This window comes from Cryptomeria japonica, chromosome 2 (assembly GCF_030272615.1).
Source record: "Cryptomeria japonica chromosome 2, Sugi_1.0, whole genome shotgun sequence".
In the NCBI taxonomy this organism is placed as follows: Eukaryota; Viridiplantae; Streptophyta; class Pinopsida; order Cupressales; family Cupressaceae; genus Cryptomeria; species Cryptomeria japonica.
The window spans coordinates 238,305,248-238,331,785 of record NC_081406.1 but is presented as its reverse complement, the minus strand read 5'-3'; positions in this window follow the sequence as shown (position 1 = coordinate 238,331,785).

Below are 26,538 nucleotides of genomic sequence, written 5' to 3'. Positions count from 1 at the left end.
TTCCCTTTAGGCAACTCGGTGCTCAATGTAATAGCTATCTCTTGGAATTTAGATTCCTCCTCAGTGATGACTATAGTGCCCTTGATAGGTGTGGAGAAAGAACCTTCTCCAAATTTCTCTGTTAATGCCTTGATCATTTTTGTTGCTTTCCTTGTAGCCTTGGGTACTACAATGCTCATCTTAACTTTCTCTTTAACTTCTTCATATGTACCGCATCTCAACTCGATAGCATGCCTTGGTAATGTAAGAAAAGTATCTATCTGTTGTTGTGTGATGTCAAAATCAATCTCATAACCCATAGGTGGCAAAGATTGAGTTCTCGATTCTACAGCATTAACATAGCAGTAGTCAGTGTCTACTTCAAAGCATATGTCATCCTTGTATTTTTCTACTAACTGGGGTGGAATTCTATATCTGTTATGCATCTTTTCCTCAAACTTGCTAAAGTAATCATCCATAATATCATTAAAGTTATCACCTAGCCATTTGATGAAGTCATTGATTTGATGGGTGATCGGTCAATGTAGCTCCCAAACTACATTACCAACTGATGGAAAGAATTTCTCAAAACCGAAAAACATGCATACCAAAAGTGATCATCCAAACTTAAGTGTGTTAGTTGAGTTGTTCTTCTTTGGCTTCCTTATGGTGTTTAGATTCTCAAACAGGTTTTTCAACAATACCTCACAAAGATCAATTTTCATTCCCTTCTTCACAATTTTATATGCTAAATCGTCTGCTGCACAAGGTACAATGTTTTCCCTTGCCGATTGAAAGAAACAATAACCTATGACTCTAATGGCAAACTTCAGCTCTGCATTTGTCACATTGTTCAATTTTAGTCCTCTGCAATCAGATTCACTTCTGGTTAAAGTGATCAATTCCTTCTATGATATCATATTCTAAGCTCGAGCATGATCAAAAATAGGGTAACCGGTGATCAAATGAATGATTTCCTTGGCGATTTTGAATGGTTGTTCCACTAGCCACATGAAATCATCATGAACTCTGCTCAGAACTAACTTGACCCATTGGGGTTTGAAGACACGGGGATAGGTTAGGGCTTTGGTCAATCCCTTGATTTTGATGTGTTCATACTTGCTATCCAATTTCCCATCGGTACACAATTCATCATATGTGTCCTTGATCTCAACATGACCTAGTTCCTCAACATGATACTTAGTGAAGAATCTGACATCCTCAACTAATAAAACTCTATCTGGAATAGTGAAAATTCAGTTTTATCATCTGGTTCAGATGCTACTTTGGGAGTTAGAGAGTATTTTAGTGAGGGTTTTTCAATGTTCTCAACAACAACGGGCTTCTGGATCTTAGGTGCCATCGAAAATTTTGGATAATCCCTTAACAAAAGATTCTTAGGGTTTGAAAACTTTTAAACAACAAACGCTTTCTCTTAACAAATCTAAAATAGATAATCACACTGGTATTTCCCGGTAGCTAGCTCTTATAAATGCTTGAGATTGATGTGTAAATACATAGAATTTCACTATGTAGGAGGTTTGATCGTCTTTGAATCGCTTTGCTCTACTCTCTTGAAAACTTGGTAAGTGTAAAATGGCCGTGCAAAAGCTTTAAGTACACAATATACCTTATCAGGCTCCATGCAGTTAGGTCAAAAACATTAAATGCACTCAGTACCACTTCCTTTTTATGCTTTTACCAAGTAGCCAGACTTCCTGTATTTACCAACTAGACAGGCTTCTTGTATTTACCAGCTTGACAGGCTTCCTGAAGACTAGATAAAATTTCAAATTTCCTAATGCATCTTTAGCTATGCAGATTTTGGAATTAAGTACATAATAAAATAGGAATTGCTAAGATTTAACCTTTGAAAGAATACAGTCCCTTCATACCTTTACCGATTAATTTGGAATAGGTGTACCTAACTCGGTAGGTAAGGTACTTTCTTCATTTGACAAAATTTCCTTCTTTTTCCAAATAATCTATAATTTGCCTTTTATTTCCTTAATGTCTCCTCTAGGTTGATCTCTGCAATCTCTAGCCAAGTGTCCAACTTTGTGACAATGAAAACATGTCATACCAAGATTTCTCCATGATCTTCGGTTGTTCATTCCAAACCTTATAAAGCAGTTGGCACATATATGTCCATATCTTCCACAATATTCACACCATATCCTTGTATTGTAATCCCATGGTACTATAGAATACTATCAGTTAGGATCTGTGTGTGTTTGGTAGCCTCTAGTATTTGATCAGTGTGCAAACCACATATAGTTATTTTTCTTAAACCAACAATTCTCGGTGCTATGTCCATATCTATTGCATTTTTTACAAAATCCTTTGAATTTTGCCTTCTCATAATTGCTAGCAGACTTTGTCCTACATTGGTTAGATGTGTGACCATATTTATTGCAATTGTGACAATAACCTTTAGACCTTGTGACATTCGGTTGCTTACCTTTTCTGATTTAGCACATATTAACAACATGTCCTTGTTTTCCACAGTAGTTGCAATTAGGCTTCTTTCCTTTGATGTTCTTCTTGTTTCTAGCTTGCTTTGATGATTCTCCTCTCTCGATAGTGTGGATTCCCTTCTTGGTAATGTCTTTTCCTTTGTAACCAAGTCCTACAACTTTGTTGGGTCTTTTTGTATTCAATTGCTCATCCAACATCTTTGATGCTTCATAACTCTTTTTCAGTGTTTCTTTGGATTTCTTCTTTGTTTCAAGTCATCGATCAACCTTGATAGTTCAATTTTTAATGCTTGAATCTCATCATCTTTCAGATTTACTTCATGATGTGCATAACCCAATTGATCTGACAGATTTTGTTGAATCCCAGTCAACCTATTGATTTCATCATTCTTTTCAGATACTAATGCTTCAAGTTGTTGTTTTTCTCTTTCTAGATCTCTTACTTTATCCTCAGTTGTCCTTAATGCATCAAGATTTTCAGTCATCTTTGTGCTGAAATGTTCATGTCCTCTTTTCATTGCTTTTAGCTGATCAGTTAGTGCTTTGTTCTTTTCTTTCAGTTCTCCAATCATTTCTTCAGTCTCTTCAGATATACTATTCTCAGATGATGTCTCAATTTGTTCCACTAACTCTTGAGAGTCTTGTAAATCATTAGACAATCTTCTTCTAACTTTCAATGATTTTTGCATTTGTGTTTGCATGTCTACAATCACTTGATTAGCATGATCCAACTCTTCTTGCAGATACACAATTCTCTGAGATTGTTTATAGCCTGCCATTGATAAGATCTTTTTCTTTAGGCTATTAAACCCTTTTCCAAGATTCAATCTCTGATACCAATTGTTAGGCCCAATATGGAAAGCTAATGTACTAAGAGGGGAGGGGTGAATCAGTACTTCAAATCCTTTCTTTATCAATAACTTTACTGTTATGCATAAGCCAAAAACTGTTGTAACATAACATAAAGCTAAAACAAATAAATAACAATCATACATGATTCACTCCATAACACATATATTTTGGTTACGCAGAAACTCTTTGTTAGAGAGAAAAACTGCGGTGGGGATGGCACCCACAACTTCACTACTGCAATAGTAAAGGTTGCTCAGTTAGAGCTACATGTTTAGCTATTTCTAATATCTTACCCTATTAGGAGTATCAAGATCATTAGATCTACCTTGCTAAAGGATTTTACAACACTTATTCTAAATGTTGCACCTGGTTAAAGGCTTTACAATTTATAGACTTTGTTAGAGTCTTTTACCTTGTTAAAGGTTTCTCTTACAACTCAAAATATTACAATAAAATCTTTACAAATATCTGTAACTTTACATCTGAAATGTTATAGCAGATTCTATGTGCTCAAAATGAGATTACCTTGCTTATAGCATACCTCGATAACCCATAGAGTAACTCGGTAAACCTTTCTGTTTACTCTGTTCCTTGATTATTCTCTGAAATCCTTCTTGGTGACCTCTGTGTCTCTGACAGTCACAATACTCAGTGCTTTCCCATGATTTTTCTTTTCTCATATGTTTGTCTTCACACTCATACACACACATATTTGATCCTAATTCATGCTGTATAAATAGATCTCTTATGTCGGTGATCTGGTTCATTGCTTCGATCTTACAAATGTGATTTATCGAATGAATAACCATACAAAATATTTCATTGGATAGATGACCTCAAAATCATACAAAATATTTAAGTACAATTTCCATTGAGATAATGGTTCTTTGTTCCTCGATCTTGTAACACGTTTCCACACATGTGTCTAGGTTCAATGAATCTGGTAAAATGTTTCACTCGGTGTATATCAACTCAGTGTATCATTATTGCTGCTCGGTAGACATAGAATGTTACTCGGTATACAACTCGGTGTATACTAGGCTCTGTGACTACTTTCTTCTATAACCAATTCCTCTGTGTTTACCAACTGGATATTTCGGTAGTAGAAATCGACTAGAGTATATAGAATGACTTTGGATATAAAACTAATGGCAACTTAGTAAGTAGTAACACACATGGCATAGTCCTACATTTACATGTGTCATTAACACCCACATTTGGGTGGTTGAATGTCAAACCCTCTTTTGGACTCATTTGCCACCTCCCCAATACCATTTGTTTTTCCCTACCCGAGTTGGTTTGCCACATGTTTAGCATTTTCCAAATAGGGACAACTCCCATGTAATCTAGTTATTTGGGAGTTATTACCTCTCTTGGAATTATATGATCATATATTCCTATATAATCAACACTTACCTCTCCCTTATTAGTTAATTCAGTTGAGCACATATCTGCTCAATCAGTACAAGAGAGTGTTGACCCTTACTGTATCATTTGGAGTGTGAGAATATCATTATTCTAGTTATTGTGCCATATTCTAGCATTCATACTCTTAGTTTCTCTCGTGTAGAAGGTTAATCTTGGTTTTGCAGGTAATCCTAGGAGATTGAGTCAATCTGTGACTCTGACACTTTCCAATATGCATTAGGTAGGTTAGCATCCTTCATCATAGTTCTATCCATTTCAAGAATACTCATATTCTTTTTTCCAACAACTCCATTCTGCTAAGGGACCCTAAGAGCAGAAAAATGCCTTCTAATACCATACTCTTAATAGAATCTAGATCAAATTCATTTGAAGTAAAATCTCCTCCTCTATCAGACCTTAAAAATTTGATCTTAGCATCAACTTGATTCTCAACCATAGAATTGAATATTTTAAACTTTTCTAGAGCTTCATATTTTTTCTCAAGAAAGTAACACGTGTTATTCTAGAATAATCATCAATAAGAAATGTAAAATACCATTCACTATTCAGTCATGTTTTTTATAGGTCCACATAATTTTGTATCCACCATCTCCAAAGGTTTTAATTTATAATAATCCTTATTCTTGAATCTCCTCTTTATGCTCTTTCCCAATTGACATTCCTTGCACATGGTATCAATAGGTTTGATAATCTTTGGTAAATCTCTTACAACATGAGTATAACTAATCTAGACCATATTGTCAAAATTGAAATGTCTCATCCTTTTGTACCATAGCCAAAATTTTCTACTTTGTGCCAACATATAGTTGATTCCTCTATTATCCTTTACATAGTATACATTATCGTCCTTATACCTTCTGCAACTAATCTTCTAGAACTTTCTTTTTTGATCTCACATCCATACCCATGAAAGATTAGTTTATAGCCCTTACTATACATCTAAATCACACTCAAAATATTATGTCGCAAGCCCTTAACATAGTAAACATCATCAGTCTTATGCTTACTATCAATTGAAATTGTCCCTTTACCAAAAATAGGTGTAGTTTCCTCACCTTCAAATTTTACTGATCCACCATCATACTTTTTAAAATCAGTGAGCTTTCCTTTATCACCTATCATGTGATTTGAACATCCAGAGTCAATTATCCATGCCTTAGACTCCACTTTTGAATGTAGTGTATTCTTCTCATTCACTGGATTTTCATTATTATCTATATCTTCTGGATTACTATACGTTTCATCACTTTTCTCTGCTATGGCTAAAAAAAATGATTCTTCATTTATGTCATTTTTATCTTCTTCTTCAAATGAATAGGTCTCTATTGAGAAGAAATTATTCTTAGGTTTGTCTTTGTTATGTATTCTCTTATTTCTATTATTTCATTTATGATTATCTCTTCCCTTGTTATCATCATTAAGTCTTCTACAATAATCTTCCTTATAAGTACATCTAGAAGCATAATGACCAATTCTTCCATAATCAAAATATTTGAAGGGTAACTTACCTTTGTACTTTTTGGATCCTTTCTTCAGTCTTCTTACAAAGTTTTCTTCTATCTCATCCATCTCATTGCTTGGCTTCGGTTCATCTTAAACATTCTTGCTAGGTTTGAATGCAACATATTTCTTTTGTTTCCAAAAATCATTTAGCTTAGCAATCTCAAAGGTAGAGAGTAAGTCATATAGTTGATCCAAGGTGTATTTGTCCATATCATGGCTTTCTTCAATGGCATACTTCTTAGGTTTGTAGCATTTAGGTAGTATCAACATCACCTTTCTCACAACTTCACTTTCTTCTAATTTACCACCAATACCCTTAATTACACTTACAATCTCCTTTGTCTGGTGTATAAATATTTTAATGTTCTCATCATTAGACATTGTCAGGTTCTCAAACTTGTTCTTCAAATTTGTCAACTTGGCTTGCTTTGTCTTCTCATAACCTTCATATACACTAGTAAGCTTCTCCCAAATCTCTTTAATAGAATTCAACCCAACAACTTTAGCAAATACCACATCACTTAAATAGTTTATAATTATAACTTTATCCTTCACATTATTCTCATGTGCCTTAACCTCATCTAGAGTCTAAGGGCCATTTTCTAGAGCATTATACCCATTGTTCATGTTTTCCCATATTCTAATTGGCAAAGATTTCAAATGACAAATCATCCTTTCCTTCCAATATGACTAACTTGTGTCAAAAAAAATTGGTACCTTTTAATTAACTTCTTGCACCATTCTAGATCTTCCTCAATTTTTTAATCTTATCTAAGAGGAAACGTGCTTTAATACAAATTCTTGAACACACTACAAGGTTGAGAGGGGAGTCAAATCAATCCAAATCTCAAAATACTTTACTTCTAATCAATTAAATTTGAAATGACAATTGACTTATTGCTACAATGACTTATGAAACATGAAAGCACAAACCACAACAAACATATCAACACTAGATTTATGTGGAAAACCCTAAACAAGGAAAAACCATGGTGAGAATCACACTCACAATATGAATAATTGATTAAATTGCTTAGGCTCAAGGCCAAGAATCTCACTACCCCTGAAAGGACTTGCAAGACTAAGGCACACAAACCTTAGGGAAAGATACAAAGGGTTGGACAAAGTACCAAAAGGAACACACCTTATTTCAATAGGTGCAATATATCAAATGATAAAATGAACAAGATCTCCTATTCATGAAATTGGCCTTGAACCACCACACAGCAAGCAGCCAATATCATGGTAAACACATCTGACAACAAACATTGTCCCAAAGCTCTTCACAAATTGTCTTTTGCACTTTTTCTATACCAAATCTACTTTCACATCATTCATATCCATTTCACATTAGTTCACATACATCCCATACTCAGCTCATACATCTACACTCGTATATATACTTAAGATAATTCATTGAAACTTTCAATTAGGTCAGCCACAGATAAAGTATACAATGTTATATAAATTTGGCCACCCAAAACTATAACATCTATTTCTGTCCTCTCCAGGAGATAGAAGGGTCCCAAAATCATTAGAAAATATAATTTCCAAATGATTCCAATGAACCACAAAATCTAACACATCCTCCAAGGTCAACATCAAGTGAATCGTGTAGATGAACAATTTAGCACTCCAACCAACTAGCCTAAAAACCATTCTCCAATGCACAAAACTTAATGCAAATTTACTAACACCATAGTGAGACCCATATCAACATAAATAATCAACCACCAAAGTATATCTAGACCAAAAATAGATGATCTAGATAGGATACACCACCTCAGTCAACCAAAAACCAACTCAACTAACAATAGTGAACTCAAAATGCCATAACTTTACTTGAAAATCAAACCATTACTAAAAAATTGAATTAGAACACTACACAAACCAATTGAACATTTCCTCCAATCCACAACAGTGAAAACCACATATCAAAGAATCACCAAGCATTCTATAGACTAGTTCTCATTAACACTCCACTATTAGAAATAGAAACGATTTGAGCAACATTTGACTTGTAAACTTGATAGTACAACATGTACACATATCATAAACAATATGTCTAGAGCCATACTCTATAATCTTCACATACTAGAGGAATGGAAAATATTCTTCTACTAAGACATTAAAGACTCTTTCTAGCAAAAATATTGTTTCCTGCATATTGAAACTTCTGATATAGCAACCTTTCAAAAATGCCTAAATCTTACTCAATATCACTGCTAGATCATACAACAACATCAAAACATACATTTTTGGACAATTTTCAATACATATTGACATAAATGACAACACAAGATAGGTTGACATCAATGACAATACAACAACTTGGGTTTCCTACAAAGAGTTGAAGGATCATATTGAGGAAACAAAAGGAATCAAAATGAAAATTGAAGACAAGATGGTCACTCATTTGGTTAATCATAGGTTTACCAAGATAAATGCAAAGTTTGATGATGCTTACAAAGTATATTGTGACCTAACATATCCATTGATCAAATGTGAATTGGATGCTAATAATTTAAAACCAATAAAATGAATATGGCTTCCAAGGACATAAAGACTTCAAGATATGATAAAAAAAATCAAGGTAAGATCAAGACAAGCTAGTGGAGCTTCAAGCTATTTTGATATTTTTTTATTGTTGGAAAAGATGGTATCTTATATGTTGAAGCTTTACAAAAAAATTAAGAGATAAATTTATAAGAATAGATAAAATGTAGTGCAAGATATTGCCAAATGTTTTCATGCTTAAAATCATCATTGCTAAAAAGGAAATAAGGAAAATCACGAATTCCTTAATTATTAAAGCAATCCTAAACATAAATCAATGAAAGTAATTAGCTTAAGAAGATATTTTAATCAAATAGATCTAATTGAAACTCCCTATTATTTGTGCTACTTACATTATTCTTCTCTTCTTTGTGGTATGTTGGCTCTCAGATATCACACTAGTAACCTATAAGTGACACAAAGATTCAAAGTTAGTGATTGTTGATAATAGAGAAATGAGGTTGCTTTTATAGATTTTTTGTTAACTCCTTTTGATTGATCTGTTAACTCTTTTGATTGATCTTTTAACATAATAGATTGGAAAGTTGACTAAATAGATTGGATAGTTAACTAAGTTAACTAGGGAGATGACTGAAATGATTAATTTGTTAAAAAAAGATGATTGGGAGTAAAAATGGGTGATTGGAGAGTTAACTAGTTAGTTAACTGATTTAATGATTGATTAGTCCTGATTTTCAACATGTGTTGTAGGATTTTTGAATTGGAATTCATTTTCATTTTTATTTGAATTTGAATTGTGATTTTCAAATGATGAAATTGAAATGTTCATTCTCTTGAAATTTGATGAAATTGAAATTTGGTGAAATGCGAATTTGGAAGAAAATGAAATTAGTTGAAATTAAAATTTGGGGATTTGAAGAATGAATTAATAAATTAAATAATTTAAATTAAATTATTTAATCATTAGAAATGAGATTAATTAAATAATAATAAAATATTTAATTAATGAATTAAATCATAATTAATTAAATAATTAATATTTGAGAAAGGGTTGAATGATGGAGAATTGAAAATTGAATAATTAGTAATGTGAAAGGTGATGATTGAATTAATTTAGAAGAAATAAAATTAATTAGATTAATTAAAGAATTAAAGAATTACTTAATTAATAAGACAAATAATAAGTGTGTGATTAATGAGAAGTTTTTAAGTGTCTACATTTTCCCCTCTTTGATATAGTGTTGAGATGACATTGTTTCAAAGAAAATGAAAAAATAATTCCCAAGTATGTCTCAGTGACACTTAGGGTGTAAATATGCCCCCTCGGAAAAGTGGTCGAAAAATTATGAAATGAAGACCATTTTAACGATGCCATGCTAGTGAGCAATCATGTCAAGTTTCGTGTGATTTCAAGTCTATTTGACTGGCCTACAAGTGAGTTGAAATTCAGGGGGATCACAGCCATCGGAATGAGAAAAAACTTAATTTTTGAGGTATAAATAGGAAATTTTTATTTTCATTTGCTCATTTGCTTTCTTTGAGTTCATTGAGTTCTGCATGATATTCAAGTTTTCTTTCAACTTTTAAGCATCATGGTTGGTCATAGAGCACGATTGCACCTGTCAAATTGAGTGCATTCATATCAGAGACCTATTGGCATGGAGGCATGGTACATTTTTTGAAGATTTTGCACATTTTTCCTGTTTTTGTCCAATTTTCAAAATTTTGTTAGAGCAAATTTTTTTAACAAATTCACATTCGCCATTTGATTAATGTGAATTCGTTGTAAATAGTTTGCATTTTCTTTTAATAGTTCACATTTGTATAACTGCTTCGCAATCGTTGTTAATGATGCGCATTCACTTGAATTGATTAACATGCATGCTTAGTAATTCGCATTCACAGTTAATGATGCACATTTGTGTTAAGTAATTCACATTCGTTGAAAATGTTAAATTTTTAACATGTATAGATTTTAATTTGTTATGAGAATATGATAGCTAATTTTTCTCTTTTTTATCACTTGTAGGAGAATGTCAGTGTGTTGATTTGTAGACAGATGAGGCCTGATGGTCTTGATCTTTGAGATGATTTGATTGTTGAGGATGTTGCATTGATCAAGCATGTTGGATTGTATCATGTGCTACACTTGCCTGAGGTTATGACCAACAGAACCATGATCACATCTTTGGTCTAGCGTTGGCATTCTTAGACTTTCTTGTTCCATCTTCCTATTGGTGAGGCATCTATCACTTTAGAGGATGTTTGGTGTATATTACATATTTTGACTCATGGTGCCAGGGTTGTATATGGCCGCAGATTAGGTATCATAGGATTGTGTGATCTACGCAAGTGTTCTAAGTACGATTTACAGATGAGTGGCCGGTATGAGATTACATGTGAGTGCATTGATTATGATGATCTCACTATAGTGTTATGCGGTATAGTATAAGGTCTTCTCATCCCTAACAAGAGATTTCATGGGTTTCCAGTTGAATGGGGCTGAGTTATCCATGATATGATTGTTCACATATGTGTGTTCACTTGGGGTCCATGTCTTCTTGCCACGTTGTACTACTAGATGCATGGCATTGTATATTTGAGATAAAGATCTATTGGCTATGGCCTCACTTTGCTCCAGGTCTGGGCTTGGGAGCATATTTTTATCTCTCGACCAGTTATTCATGCAGATCTTCATGATGATTAACCTTATACTTATATATACACTCTGGGGATTAGACACAAGGGTTTAGGGAACACTTTATGCTAGAGGCATCAACTCGATATATTACAACACTTTATATGGATACCATACTTGGATTGCCCTAGTTGGGCCAATGATGTACATCTATCCTTTTGCTGATAGCAGACATACCTCATTGGTCGAGTAGTTGACATGCAACATATTATTGATATGCATCTCCCAAGACAAGTTCTCTCACAGTTTGGAGAGGTGCAAGGTATTCCAAATGTGACAACTTACTTTGCTTGGGTTATGTGGGATTTTGGTGATCGGGGGGCTTGTATATTGCCTCATGTTGTTGTTGTTGAGTTTGATTCTCTTCATCTAGTTTAAAGGGGTTGGGCAGCGAGGGTAGAAGATCTAGGGACTACTCTATAGTATGATACTCGGTGGACCAGACAAAGGCCTATGCCATTGCCAAATTTGACTGTTCTTATCTCGCCTTAGTAGATTCAACATCAGAGACTGCAAGGAGGAGGGGATAGTGGAGGAAGAGATGGTAGGAGGAGAGTAGTTAAGGGAGGGAGGAGAGAGTTGTGACCATTGTTGCTACAGGAGGAGAGGAGGAGGGAGAGGAGGGAGAGGAGGTAGATATCGGTGGTGACACTGAGTCAAGCAATGATGATGATGATGATGATGATTCATCTTTGGTATCATCCAGCAGCGAGGATGAGGGTGATGAGAGCTCACAAGACACTAACATGCCAGAGCTTGTGGATGCTCTTGCCACAATAGTAGGTGGTAAGGGAGGATATGAATAGGAGGTGGATGGTGACGATGAGGATTTGGTGTTCTTTAGAGAGCGAATTCTTAGTTTAGAGGCCACCCTATCCACAGAGAGAGAGAGAGTAGAGGTATGATTATTAGGCTGTAGTTTTATAGGAGTAGTAGGCTTGGATACAGGAGAGATATCTTCTTTGAATAGAGAAAAACAATGTCGTGTAAAGGGCTTAGTTGGCACATGAGGCCTATGATTAGTACATGCCATCGAATACTGGTATACTGATATGTGATGATCATCTCATATATTTAGTTGAGGAGCATTTGTATTGGAAATGAGAGTATGATAGAGTTGTTCCTGAGGGTTAGAGAGTATCAAGTTACAATGCTTATATGTCTAGGAGGAGATCTAGTAGATCTACCAATCATATAACAAGCAATGGAGGATTGATGGGTCCACCTCGGGCACCATCGAGTCATCCTAGGGTAGGATCTAGTGGATAGGATCCATCTACATATAGAGGTAGTATTGATTGAGACACTTATTGATGGTATTACTTTAGCCATTGGGAAATTTTATGATTGTATTTTGACACATTATCATTTTTTGAGATATGAATGATATGCAGTTTTGGCAGTGACCTATATGCTTTGTGTTATATCTATGATGCATGGTTCTATTATGCTTTTATGATGCTTTCTATATGATTAAGTGATGCATCCTATATGATTTTACTTATTCTTTATACTGACGTAATGATGATGATCGTGTGATGTATGTATGCAGCTAAATGAAGTATTTAGATGCTATCTTTATATGTATGCAACTAATTGAAGTATTTAGATGATACCTTTATACTTAATGAATATAAATGAATGAATGCAATGGATTAATGATGCAATTTTAAAAATTAATGCAACTTATATTATTAATGTTCCTAAAATGACAATGTAAGTTTAAAATGAACTACATGATAATGCAACTATAATGAATGACATGATAATGAAACTATAATGAATGACATGAAATGTAACTATACTAAATGGCATAATAATGCAAGTACAATTAACTATTCAATTTAACATGAACTATATGATAATGTGATTTAACATGAACTACGTTAATCATGTAGTATATGATAATGCAACTATTAATGATATGATAATGCTTACAACTCTTTTTATTGAAACATGCCAGAATATGTTGTTTTTATTTACCCCTTGATTCAGTTACGAATAAATGTTAGTAAGAATGAAAGATTAGTGAGAGATATGATGAAAGAATATGTTAGATGAGAGATTAATCATTAGATGGAATAAGCTTCATGAGATGGAAAAATAAAATCATAAGATTTATGATGATATATGAACTTATGTGCCTTTATTCATAGTGCAATATATATTCATCATTGAGCCTTATTATATAACAATGGAGTGTTGTACACTAGGGTATAAGGAACCTAGATGTAAAGATATCTCATTGCAGAAACAAACACTTGGTAGACAAGGAGTCAACCCTCCATTCTCAGAATGATGCTAGGAGTTGAGGTATGTGTGGCATTCAGAAAGCGAATGCACTTACCATAGACACCCATAACACCTATCCCAGAACTTCATTGGTTCACACCATAAACAACAAACAAAGAAAAGGATCATGCCCATCACAACTCCTCTAGTCACTTTTGGACAACCTTGAGTAGCATAGGAATATGACCTATCACTAATTAATAAAAGAAAAGAACTAGGACAAAATTCAACAGCCATATTGATCTTTGTCTTTGCTTTGATTGTTTGATGTGATGGTTGATAATATCTAATCTCATGAAATGTGGACCCCATTTAAGACTAACCTATCTGATTTTGAGTGTATCTTCTTATGTTTAAGACATGATAATGAACATTGATGTGGACATTTGATATGATTGATTAGATAGCTTGGTCAATTCAATTGCAGATTGTTGCTTAGATAGTTTTATCCTTTGTTAACTTCATGCGAAGCATTTGCTAGATATTTGCTAGGGTGTTTCATTCTCGTGAAATATTTTATTACTAGATTTTTATGCTTTTCAATTTTTAGTTCTTTTCAAAGAGCTTTTTCAATGTTTTTGATTGATTTTTTGTGTTTTTCAATGTTTTTGGTATTTGTTCAGGATCATTTTCGACTATTTTTGGTCTTGTTATTTTCTCAATGTTTTTAAATTTTTGAAAATCATATTGAATGTTTTTAGTATTTCTTTGAAGACTTTTACACTTTTTAGGGATTATTTAGGATTTTATCTGTTTTAGGTTTTTTCCAAGACTTTATCTAATTTTTAGGATTTTTTTAACCATGCCCCAAATATGCAAACCTGTTATGATATGATGATCTATAGAATGGATGTGGGGACAAATGAAATTTTGATATGTAGTTATGCTAGATGCAAGATGAGGATGCATTTCCTATTTGAACAAGGATGATTGTAAGCACTTATACATGTGTATTGCACTGATTAAAATAAAGGCATGACACTTTTCAGAGATCTAGGAGTTCAATCCATTATCAAAAAGACCTAGGACCATCCAACTTAATGCACTATGTGTAGCATCCTAAAATTGCACCCCTTGCAATTTTGATCGTATTTTGGGCCCTCTCCTTATCGGTCTCATCCTCATGCTTGCTCGAGACCTGTTTATGCCTCCCCTTTGAAACCAAACCTCATTGTTTTCATCTTGCACCTTGCATAGATTTTGATCCTAGCCTAGATTAGGGAAAGACCAGGGCACCATGTTCTGGTCCTCCCTAATCAAGACCTATTTTGGCCCCTAGGCCCTATTTCAAATTTGAGTAGGAAGTTACTTCCCCATATTGGCCTATGTCAGAAAATTAAACAATCGATGGCAGACAAGTATATAAGGAGGTACTCCCCTCTCATTTTGCTATCATCATACATTCATGAAGGTGGAATTAGATCTCAAGCATTCAAGCATTAGGCATTCATCATCTAGCATTCCTCGAGGCTGCATATTCTTCACCTTCCATTGTAGAAACATTACAACATTCATTTGCACGCATGTGTGTGTGTTAGTCTTTTGTTATGCTCATACTGTTTCATATAACATATGTGATTGCATTCAAAAAGAAAAGCATCATCATCTATTGCAGATCTGAAGGTATACCTTTTCATCACTTATTTCAAGCATTTGCAATATTTCATTCAAGGTTGATTCCAAATCAGGGTTTGACCTAGGCAAACCCCTATTCCCAACCCCTAGTTCAACATGCGGAAAGTTCGGAGGACCAATTTGGGGGTGACATGGTCCAGACACACAATCCCTACAACTTTTGGTATATTTCATAGAGCAGCTCCAAATCATCTCAAACTTCTCAGATCTAGGTGCACGACAAAATCTCAAATTTGTAGCTCATTGTTTCCACTTACTTTGTCTTCAATTTTGGCACTTTACATATTCAACTTACAAAAGAGGGTCAAACACATTCCAAACCCAATCAATATACTTATTATTCAGTCCTTATGTCATTTACAATTGGATCTAGTGGATTCATCTCGTCTTTTGAATGTAAAGTCCTCCAAGTGAAAATCAACTTAGTGATTCCCCCCTTTCCAAGTGGTGAAATCGCTAAGCCTCTAATTTTTCACTTTACATTTTGGTGAACTAGACGTGAACACCCTTAATTCTAATTTTTATTTTCATATTTGAGTGTATGCAATTTAAAATTCAAATTTTCAATTACAAGCTTAATTTCCTTGTAATTTTCAAAAATTATAGAGGTTAAATTCACAAAAACCCTAATTTTTTAGATTCAAAATTGAGCTTGTGATTTGTCTAAATTGGATTGATTGTTTCAAATCTAAGAACTCTTCAATTTTACAATTCAAGTTTTCATTTACATGTTCAATTTTTAAAATTTTTTAAATTAAGTGGTTAAATCACAAAAACCCTAATTTTTAATTTTATAATTGAACTTGTGGGTTGTGCAGATCTTGAATTAACTTTCAAATTTGAGTCCATACTTCAATTTCAAAATTCTCTTTCCCTCCTTACAACATTCAAATTTTTAAATTTAAATTTTTAAAATTAAGTGGTTTATGCAACAAACCCTAATTTTTTAAATTAAATTAATCTTGTGTAATTTCAAATTTTCCTTTAAGCATTTAATTGACTCAATTAAATATAAATCCTCTTGTTGTACTTCTAAACATCATAAAAGTTGTCCCTTAAGTTTACCCTTTTTTTAATTATTCTTTCAATTAATCATCTTATCGAACATCTTAAGTGTGTCCTATTTCGACCTTCAAGGCTTGTTTTTTGCATATCTATACATCTCTAATTCCCATATCCTTCTGAAATTTACATTAAAATCACAATATCTTGCTTCCCTAAAAATTTGGTAAAAAGTCAATCAAACCAAGTAGGTAACTATTGTTGGCATTATGGATGACTTCATCATGTGTTGCATTGGTTTTGTCATTGATGTCAACACTTATGTTTCTGGAGGTCTACATTGTTGATTTGGCACTCTAGTTATATTGGTTTATTGTTGAACCAACACATTGTGGTCCCGATATGGATATTGGCTTATGCACAGTCAACTGTATATGTTTCACCGGCAGCTCCGGAAGTTGATGATGACTTGTTACCATCTGGAGATCATTTGGTTATGCCAAAAACATGGATTGGATGTTTGGATTTGGTGTTTTTCTTATTGGACTAATCAGGTTCACATATTTTCCTTTACCAGCAGATAGGTCCAGGTTATGCACTGATACAAGATATCATGTTCCACATCAGCACGACACATTTTGGAAATGGTTTATTAATTGGATAATGTGTAAATGTATTGAGCTAACATATTGTATCACATCAATATTTATTTTCTAATTGTAATATCTTTAGTGAGTCAACCTCATGATAAGGTCTTAGGTTTTGTATAAATAATTGTAAAGATGTATGAGTGTATGGATGGAATGAGTGTGTGCGAATATTGAAGATCATTGCATAAGCAGATCCTTGTGCAAATCACGTAGATATTATTTGAAGGTTGAAGGAAAGGTTATGAAGGTGTTTGGCACTCATGGTCAAAGCTTAAACCAGTACTGAATCCAACATTGTAGATGTTATACTAAAGTAGTACATTGTTATTGGATTTAACCATCCAATTGTAGTCAATGTGACTCCTATTTTGTGATTGAGCAGTGAGCTCTAGGCAGTTGGCCTTTCTGCATGTCGAGACCCCTTATTGTATTCGCTTACTATCTGTAATAGTATCATCTGAATATGGGTAAGGTTTCCCACCATGATTTTTCCCCTTATAGGGTTTCCACGTCAAAATCTCTTTGTCATGTGTTGTGAATGTTGTTTTCCTTTTTGTTTCATGAATTAAGTTATATCGATACTGCTATAACTATTAATTTGTTTTATCAACATTAAGTTTGTTTTACCAGCACTAAGTTTTAAGTTGGATTAATTATTTTTGGGTTGTAATTTATTGACAACTGATTCAACCCCCCCCCCCCGCCCCCCCCCCCCTCTTAGTTGTCCTTCCAGTTCCTAACAACTACTTGGTTCCAACTTTTTCTCCTCAAATTTTGAGAGCCTCTTTTGACTATATTTTACTACTCAATTCTAGACATTTGTGAAATTTTATTGATTTTAGGTCACCCTAAGGTCGAAAACAAATTTGAATTTCAACATTTCCTTTTCAATTTAAATTTTAAAATTAAGTGGTTAATTACAACAAACCCTATTTTTTTAAAAATTAAATTGATTTCTTCAAAATTTCAACATTTCAATATTTTAAATTTTAAAATTAAGAGGTTAGTTTTGGACAACCCTAATTTTATATTTAAATCTTCTCTCTTTTCAATTTTCAATTTTAAAATTAAGAGGTTATTTTCACTAGGCCCTAATTTTGAAATTTAGTCTCTTTTTGATAATTTCTCATTTTCAATTTCCTAGGAGATTACATTATTGCCCTTTATTATTTCAATCAATTTCTTCATTTAATTGAATAATCATTTTTCTTAGAATTTTGCATTATTCAATTATTCTACAAGTTCCAATTTCAATTCTCAAATTTCAAAATTCAAAATTCAAAATTTCCCTCCTAGATATCATTTGAATTACATAAATTTAGTGGTTGAATTTATAAAAACCCTAATTTATAAGCTATCTTGTGGATTGCATCTAGTTCATTGCATTCATTTCTTTCATTGCAATATTCCTTTTCAAAATTGGGAAAAATGTCAAATTTACTTTTACAAGAGGAGGTTATTAAGTTAAAAGGATTTATGATATATGAAAACCCCCTTTATGAACCTACCAATAATTCCTCTCCCAAAATTTCTCTCCTTAAAGAGGACATATTGATGCAAGAAGATATTTTTTACACTTCTCTCAATGATCTCCCTATTTAGGATTCGTAATATGTTTCTCCCTCATGAGAATACCTTGGAGAAAGAGGATGATAATTTGGTAAAAGAAGTTGAAATGGCTGAGAATTCTTTTGATAACACATCACCTTCTATTCATTTCAATAGCCTTCCTCCTAGAGATGAAGCATTAACTACATATGATAGTCTCTTTCCTATTGATTGTCTTACTCACAAAGATACCTTAGAGAAAGAAGATGATGCTATTTCCCATAATTATAATTCTCTCTCTCCCAAAAATGAAGGGCCTAACAAAGATAAAATCAATAAAATTCATATTGTTGAGAAATCAAAAATTCTTCCTAATTATCATGCAGTGCCTTACACATATAACAATGAGGTGTTTGCTTTAGATGAGAACATACGAATTGAAGAACAATATGCTTTCTTAGTTCTTGCAATCCTCTCTTCAATTCAAGTAAATACACCATCTCCTACTAAAGAAGTTCCTAAAGAAGAACTCTTATAGGATGATTGGGGGTCCTTAGATTTCACACCTTCTTTTTCTAGAAAATCTATCGACTTCGATACTCAACATGTTTCTCCTAAATCATGTCTAGAAATTGATTGGGCCTCTTTAAACTTCAATCCAATTCCACCTAAGAGAAAAACCCCTCTTACCCCCTCTTGATACTACATGTGGATGCAATGGACAAGTTTTAGGATGTGTGCAACAAAGTCATGAAAGTCATGAGAAATAACACTTCTCTAGTGAAAAGCTAGCTTTACAACCTCTTCCTTTGTCAACAACTCCTCCTCCATTGTCTAGTGAATCCACACCTTCTCATTCTAATTTTGTGTTACAACAGGAAAATGTTTTGTTCGATCTTCTCCATGCCAATTTAATCTCTTTTCTTTGGCCTAAAAGAAGGAAATGTACAAAACATTCTAAAAATTCTTCTTTTTGCAAGTATCATCAAATTCAGGGTCATTCTACTAATGAGTGTCAAGCTTTGAAAACATAAATACAACATTATATTCATTCAAGCACAATAAAAATAGCATCTGACCATGAATGGCATATTTATCTTGATCATTTCAAATAGAATTCAAGTTCCTATTATGTTTCTCCTCACTATGTGACATTGTCAGCCTACCTATTGGGTGCTCATTGTCATTCATGGTGGTACAATTTCAAGTGCAATCATATTTAGTGAGCAACATAATAGTCTATTTATACTTGTCTCTATGCCCAAGGGGCAATAATATTATCTTTCTTCTTTCTAAGGTTTCATTATTTTCTTTATGGATTGCATTATTCATAACTTGATGTCCTTCCTTGCACGAAATTATCCTTTATGAGAGCACATGTTTGTTCCTTGGTTAGGACCTATTCCTTGTTTGAAATGGTACATCTTTTATGAATGATCTCTCCTTAAAGAAGTTTTGTGATCCTTCTTCTATCTCACTCTTTCTCTTTGAATATTATCTCTTTTTTTGCACTGCATTTTTCATAACATGATTTCCTTTAATACATTGAGTTATCCTTCATGTGTGTCCCTTGTTAGGACCTTTTCTTTTTTTGAAATGGTATATCTCTAATGAATAATCTCTCTTTAGAAGTTGTGTAATTCTTCTTATTATCCTTACACTTGGGGGCAATGATCTCTCTCTCTCTCTCTCTCTCTCTCTCTCTCTCTCTCTCTCTCTCTCTCTCTCTCTAAGGATCCACTTTTCCTTTGTTCAATAGTGTTTTCTTATGATTTTATGTCATTCCTTGTCTGAAGCTATTTTTTGCTCAAGGATTCTATCTTATACAAGAGGTGTAAGTCCTTAGCTACAACCTCTTCTTCACTTGGAAAATTACACTTATCATAAACTTACTCCTCACATTGGCCCAAAAGTATGTCATCCTTCATCAAGAATCCCTTTCACCTAGCAATAGGAGGAAGACATGCATTCTTGTTCTCCTTCCCTTCTTTTGGTAGAAGATGATATGTTTGTTCAAGATAGCTCCTCTTGGAGGTAGATGTCTTTTGAGCAAAGATCTCTTCTCCTCCAAGGATCCCCTTTACACTTGTTGCCTAAAGGATATTTTCTTGGTGTTGAAGGTAAGGTATCCTTGTCTATACATTCCTTAAGACATCAACATGTAACTATGTTGATAATTTAAAGGGGGGCACCCATATCGCTTCCCTTGTACCATATTGTACTATGCTCTTGCATATCATTTTTTGCATTTCTTAAATGGGGTGTTCATTCTCAGAACCAGAATAAAAACTCTTAGAGAAAGATGCTTCACACTCAAAACCAGATGTAGCATTTGATATGTGTCTTAGATGGGGTTACACATCACTGAAAATAACAGTCTTATATGGGATGGCATTGAAACCAGGCATGTATTTGCCACTTGGCATTTGCACACACACAATAGCCCCTTTGCATTTTCATTTACATTCCATATTTTAAATAGGTTGAAGCGCACTCAAAAAAAGAGCAAAGATTCTTACATGGGGTGCTATACACTTTAAACCAGACATGACTTCACACATGCACCAGGATGGGTAGAACTAGCTAAAAAAAACTAGACTATTCTTACTCTCCTCCCTACATGGATCACCTAGATAAAAACATCTAGGAGCGAGTTGTCCATGTCCTTTTCTCACCATGAATCACCTACATAAAAAAATCTAGGGGTGAGTAGTCCATGCCCTCTCTCATCAATCTTCTCATGGATCACCTGGATAAACACATCTAGAGTGTATCCATGCTCTCTCTTATTCCTCTCATGAACTCATAGTTTTTCTATTGATAGTTCATGTATGATTCTTTCTTTTCTCTTTTATGTGATCATTTGTGTTCGTGAGATGGAATTTTCAAGAATGATATTAATTGTTGAGATATTTTGATATTGAGGTCTCTTAAGCTAGTTGACTTGAGGTCTTGTGTGCCTTTGTGTCTTTGCCTTTGTTTGCCTTTTTATCTTTTTTTTTTTTTTTTCTTGTTTGTGTGCCCTTTCATATGTTTGAGTGAGTTACGATCCTAAGATTGGGGGCTTAGTTCCTCCAAATTAGTGATATCTTATACTCTTTGTGTTTTTTCTCCACATTCCTCATCTTCTTCTCTCTTATTCTACTTTACCTCAAGTATTTGTGTAAGCTCATACTCTTGCTAAAGTGGGGGATAAATGTAGTATCCTAAAATTGCACCCCTTGCAATTTTGACCACATTTTGGGTCCTCACCTTATCGGTCTCATCCTCATGCTTGATTGGGACCTGTTTATGACTCCCCTATGCAACCAAACCTCATTGTTTTCATCTTGCACCTTGCATAGCTCTTTATCCTAGCCTAAATTAGGGCAGGAACAAGGCGCCAAGCCCTGATCCTCCCTAATCAAGACCTATTTTGGCCCCTAGGCCCTATCTCAAATTTGAGCAAGAAATTACTTCTCCATGTCAACCTATGTTGAAAAATTAAACAATTGATGACAGGAAAGTATATAAGGAGGTCTTCCTCTCTCATTTTAATATCATCATACATTCATGAAGGTGGAATTGGATCTCAAGAGTTCAAGCATCAAGCATTCATCATTTAGCATTCCTCAAGGATGCATATTCTTCATCTATCCATTAGAGAAACATTACATCATTCATTTGTAAGCATGTGTGTGTTAGGGTTTTGTCATGTTCATTTCATGATGATTGTAATAGATTCATCATATGTTGTCATTCATGAAACACACATACACACACATATATTTATATTGTCTACCGGTATAACTTCAAGTTGTTTATACTACAACTGGTATGCTAGAGATTTATCTCTAACTGGTACTTTATGGTAACCGGTATATGTTTAGAAGACAACTAGTGGATACACATTAATCAACATCAAGATGAAGATCAGGCAGAGATTATATCAAGAGATTCAAGGATAATGCTTCATATATTTAACTCTAATTGGTATTGATTGTTTCGATCGGTATTCGTTGATTTTGTGATGAGTTACCACAAATCCTGATGAGTTATCCCACTGACAAATTTGGCCAGCATTTTTTTGTGCTGAGTTATGATCACTTGACCAGATACACTACACCTAGGAAATTGTGTTATGATTTCTTATGGCCAACATGAAATCTTAATGTCTATATATTGACATCACAATGAATTATTTCATATGAGTGAAAGTGTTATGTTATATGCAAAAGGAAAAAGAGTTAAGTTGCAGAGTATGCAGAAGAGAAGTGTTTATGCTTAGAAGGATCTGATCAAGCAATTAATGTGCTACTCAGATAGATCAAATCAATCCTATTTTTTCTAACAATCACAACAAAATTCAAATCCCCTAACCGAGTAAGCTCTAACAAGAATCAATGTACAAATCCTCTAACAGGGTGATCCATTATTTTGGTTCAAAAATCCTCCACAGCAGTTACTCCTAATAGGGTACTACCTTTAACAAGGTATAAGCTTCTAATCAAGCTTTGGGATATCTAACAAGATTCACTCCTAGCAAAGCACTTTGTAGACCCTAACCGGTCAGTTATCTATTACTGTAGATAGTTAACCTGTGAGTTTCATCTCACTGTGGTGTTTACCTATTTGGGTTTTTCATGTACAAACACTTGTGTTATGGTGGATTTTTTACTTATTGTGGATGTTGTTATATCATTTTGGATTAGAAGCATTATGTTTAAAAGTTTTGTTAAGTTCATCTACCGGTTAGTATTTGAAGTAGTTTTATTTTTGGTGGCACTGATTCACCCCCCTCTCAGTGCTTTTCAAGTCCATCAATTGGTATCAAAGCCAAACTTCTTTGAATCCTAATCACTTAGAAGAGAGCCTTGAAACCACTATGGGGGACATGAGCTACTTAGATGGCTAGAGAGCTAGAAGCTAGAAGAAATGAGCTTGAAACCCTTAGGTTCAAATCGAAAGCTTCACAAGTCAAAAGGAGAGAGCTAACTGAACAACTGTTAGAGATATCTGATGATAGTTCTTCAGATGAGGCCAATATTGATGCTTTATCCAAGGAGGTTGAAAATTTAAACGGTGAAAAGCTAAATCTGAGGAGAGAGCTAGAAGGTCTTACGATTTGCATGAGTCAGGAATTGGAAGCTAGAAGAGCCATTGAAGATCTTATCAAAGAAAGAGATCATGAGATTTCCAAGATCAAGCAAGAAAATGCTACCTTGCATGATCATTTGAATGTTGAAAGATAACAAAAGGAGACCCTATAGGTAGATCTTGAATTAGCATCATCTCTGAGAGAGAACCTATCAAAGCATAATGAAGATATCACCAAACAGCTCATTGAAGTGATTGAGAAACTGGAAAAGTTCAACAAGAGTTCTTGCTTGCTTGAAGAGCATATTCAATCACAAAGGATGAAAGGTGATACCTCTGGACTTGGTTTCCACACATCTGAGAAAGGTGAATCCTCTGGTAACAAGGTCTTTAAACCTGTTTGTTTTGTTTTCCATAAACTTGCTCACACTGTAAATATTTGTAAAAACAAACCTAATAGAAATGCAAGCTACAATACTAATGCTAGGTATGTGTCCAAGAAATTTGAAGGTCATTTCTTCACATGCAGAATGTATGGATAGATCTATTGAGTGTAGATATGGAGAAAATAATCTTGTACCACATATGCATCCAAGACCGAATGGCAACTGGATGAGGAATTTTGATAACTGGGTCAACATGAACTGGCAAAGGCCCTACGACAACTGGTTTAGTCCATTTGAAATGGAAAAGGTAACGAATGTCATTTCCACCATCTGTAATAACTTTGGTCATGTGGCTCTGAACTGCAGAAGAAGAATTGGGAGAGGAAATGCAGGACCTTGGAAATCATCTTGAATGGCCTACTATCACTATAACAAACCGGGGCATTTAGCAAAATTCTATAGATTTAGAAATAGCAAATCGGTCAATTCTTCTAAGGATCAGAAAGGAAACCAGAAAGTTAATGTTGAAGAAACTAAAGAGGAAATGAATCAGATATGGAAGAAGAAAAGTGATGACTCACCTGGAGAAGAAATTGTTCCTTCACCCAGTGAAGAGAACCTAGCACCGGTGAATTAAGCCTTTTTAAAAATGGCTATGGGGAGCTTAACGATAAATCCACCTCCGGACCCCTTGAGATGAATGAGTGATAAGAGAATTTTTAAGCATAAAATTTTGATAACCTTTTTGTCAATATGTTATCAACCGGTTTTCTCCTTGAATGGTGAAATTTGTTAGGATTATTGACAGTCCCAAACATACTAAGAGGGGGGGAGGGTGAATCAATATCTAACTAGTTAGCAGAATATTTAAACTTATTAAGAACTTTGCATCCCAAAACAGTGTACCGGTAAATAAGAATAACAAAGACACCATAGAGAACACACCATAACACAAGATATTTAACAAGGAAACCTGGGGTGGGAAAAACCTCTCTAGGATTTGTGACCCACAATATTCACTCTCTGGCCATGAATAAATATTACTTACAATGAGGGGCCTACACATGCAGGAAGGCCAACTGCCTAGAGCACACTGCTCAATAAGAGTCACACTGACTACAAAAGTGGATTATGAAATCCAATACAATGTACTGCTTCAAAATAGCATCAACTATGCCAGGTTCAGTACTAGTTTAAGCTCATTTCATTACCAAAACCTTCGTTGTCAACTATATCACCTTATACACACTTTTCATACTTCCATACATTTTTTAAATGACCTATAAGATCTCATACATATATATAAGTCTTTTACAATATGCCATGTCAGTTTTACAAAAGATAATTATATTTAAATACAATAAACAAAAGTTTATTCCCTGTCGGCTGGGGTGTTGGTATGCATTGTTGCCGCTACTGGTGAAGTGTCTGTCGGTGTATGTAGATGTCTATTGTCGGTGTTGGTAACTGCCAATGGCTTACTAGATGAATACAAGTTGGTTGCTAGTTGGTTGCCATCAGTGACAACATCAACTATTCTCATAAGAGTGTAGAATGCCAACAATCTCCCCCTTTGGCATTGATGGCAACACTCATGAGAAAAATCCAAAAACTGTTCCAAAAACCGAAGTCCAAAAAGTTACCAAAAAGATGTGCTCCCCCTGAGAAAATGATCTTTTCTGAATAATCATTTTTCTCTCTCCACTACTCTCCCTTTGACATCAATGACAAAGGTTGTCAAAAATAGTCAAATGAGTGTAAAAATGTCACCTCAAAGTTTGTAACCGGTTGATTACAATATGGAATATATCTTCCAAAACCAAATTAAGACTTTGCATGAATCTGTTGTTGTCATTCAGGGTTGCCTTAGTCTATTGGATGATCGTGTTGGTGAGATGATGCATGTGTTCTTTCGGTGATTGTTCTCCTTGAAGTAATGCCTTAGAGATTTCATTTCTTAGAGAGATTAGATTTTCCAACTTAGGACCAAGTTTGTATTTAAGTTCTCTCACATTTGACTTAATCCTTGCCTTTTCTTTCTCAAATTTCTTCAATTTGTCCTCGAAACCTGCTATCTCCTGCTCAATAACTGATATAGGTTCAGATGAACCAATTATGTTATTAGCTATGTCATCTATTTCTTTCTGTATTCTATTGATCTCCTTTTCTATCTCCTTTGTCAAAAGATGTGGTTTGCATGTTTCTCTGTACAGCTCTTTGTATTCCAAAATTGTAGTTTTCAATGTCGATAATAGTGTATTCATATGTTCTGTACACTTCTTTATTGTGTCCTTAAAGAATTTATCCTTCTCCATTTCAACTTTATCTTTGAAGGTGTCCTCATTCACCTTATCAACCATTATTACATTGTTAGCAATGAACTTGGACAATGTGTCCAATTTACCTAAAGAATCCTTTACATGATCTATGTTACATTTTTCGTGCAAGCAATTTAAGAGTTGGTATGGTGTCATCAATTCCCTTGTAGGCCAATG